Source organism: Loxodonta africana, chromosome 23 (assembly GCF_030014295.1).
Source record: "Loxodonta africana isolate mLoxAfr1 chromosome 23, mLoxAfr1.hap2, whole genome shotgun sequence".
NCBI lineage: Eukaryota > Metazoa > Chordata > Mammalia > Proboscidea > Elephantidae > Loxodonta > Loxodonta africana.
The window spans coordinates 66,305,186-66,307,157 of NC_087364.1; positions in this window are offsets into that span (position 1 = coordinate 66,305,186).

Sequence of the window (1,972 nt, forward strand, 5' to 3'; positions counted from 1 at the left end):
TATACAGGTAGAAATGATAAAGTGGTTATTAATTCACCTAAATAATGTAAGGAAGTTTTATGTGTCAAAGTATAAGCAACCCAAGTGCTTCATTTCATGCATGCAGGTCTTAGTGACTGCATAATGCACACTTTTCAAAAGACTTGAGACTCACCAGGGACCTATTTTGTTGAACACGTCCAAAACCCATTGTAATTGGGCCTTTTTATTCAACAGTAGCTCAAGCAAATTTACTTTGGAAAATTGGATAAGAACATTAAGTTCTGAAACTTTCTCCTTGTATTTTTTTTATCTTGAATTTGCATATTAGTATCTTCCCTTTTTTATATTTTGTTTTAGGTACAAAAACTCCCCCATAGATAATATCTGTCAAAAAGCTGTCTTTAGTAATTAGGTAGCTTTGCACAATTGGGTGGCTTAGCAAGAATTGGTATATAATACTTTTAAAACAATTGTTTAATAGCAAATAGCTGACTCTGTTGCAACCCTGTGAATATTTCTCCATCTTTTCTCCTCTCTAGAGCCCTTGCATTCTAAACGATTGAGATCTCTGACTTACCTATGTGCGCCCCATTCAACCCTACTTAGGCAGTAGTGGAATATGGAAATCAATCATTAGCAGTGGGATGCAGGATAGAGACATGGCCTGCCAAAGACAGTCCTATCAGCATCATCTTTGTCAAGCTGCACGTAGACACCCTTCACTGGAGGTTTGGAATTGTTTCCCCTGGCAGGTGAGGGTGGGAGAGAATGGTACACTGCACCTGTTGAAAATAAGTACCAAAATGAGCCACTATTGTTAACTGCAAATATGTGGTATCCCTTAGTTAAGTTGGCACAGAAAAAAGTTGTGAACTTCTCTTCTAAGCTCCCTCCCCCCTCACCACCACCCGCAAAGATATACTGATGGCTGTAGCCCTCTTTAGGCACCGTGCCTGATATATAATAAGTGCTCAGGAAATACTGTCGACTAAGTTTGGCTGCTGGAGCCCTGGGGGCACAATGGTTAAGAGCCCAGCTGCTAACTAAAAGGTGGGCAGTTCGAATCTACCAGATGCTCCTTGGAAACCCTATGGGGCAGTTCTGGGCTAAGAGGTTTTAAGAAGCAGATGTGCCTTCTTCTCTATTTTCCAAAGCAACGTTCCTCTTTTGCCATCTGGGAGACAAAGGCTTAAAAGATGGAAGAACCGCAAGACGGAAGGAGCCTGGATCCTGACTCACTGTACAGACACAGAAGAAAGACACCCATCAATCAGGTACATTTTCACTGGCCTCCTACATGAATAAGAAATAAATGCACAGTCTGCGAAGCCACAGGAAGTTGGGATTTATTTGTTCCACAGCGGCAAGAATTATACTAATGAGTACAGTTCCCTGCCTACTACACTTTACAATTCAGCAATCACAACCTAGGTGCAATTTCCCAGGTCAACTATGCTGTTTCATGTGTTTGCACGTGCTGGTTCTTCAGCTTATAATACCTAATTTTCTCTACCTGTCTCTCTCCTTTCTGGTCCTTTGTCTTTAGCCAACTCTTAGGAGTCCTTGAAAGTCCAGCTCCCAACCTTCTCTGCATTACTCTGCCAATGGGCTCCATTCCCATGATGTACTTTTCTGTTTTTTTCATAATTCCACTTCTAGATATGTCACAACATTTTAAGATTCTCTGTTTATAAATATGTCAACGTCACTACATACACATTTGCTCTCTAACTTCCAAAGTTCCTAGAAGAGTGGCGATACATAAGAGATGGTTTATGACTATATGCTAGGTTCCTATCTAATTAGGATTTTGTTTACTTTCAGTTAATCTGATCAATAAAGGACCAGAAAACTGAGAATCTGTCAAGCATTAAAAGACAGCCATGAAGGGCATCCTGATGTGTGCTGTCAATTACTCACCGAATGACTAAAAGCAAGCTTGCAATAAGAAAACAAAGGAAAAGATGTGCACTTCTATAGATTTATGGAA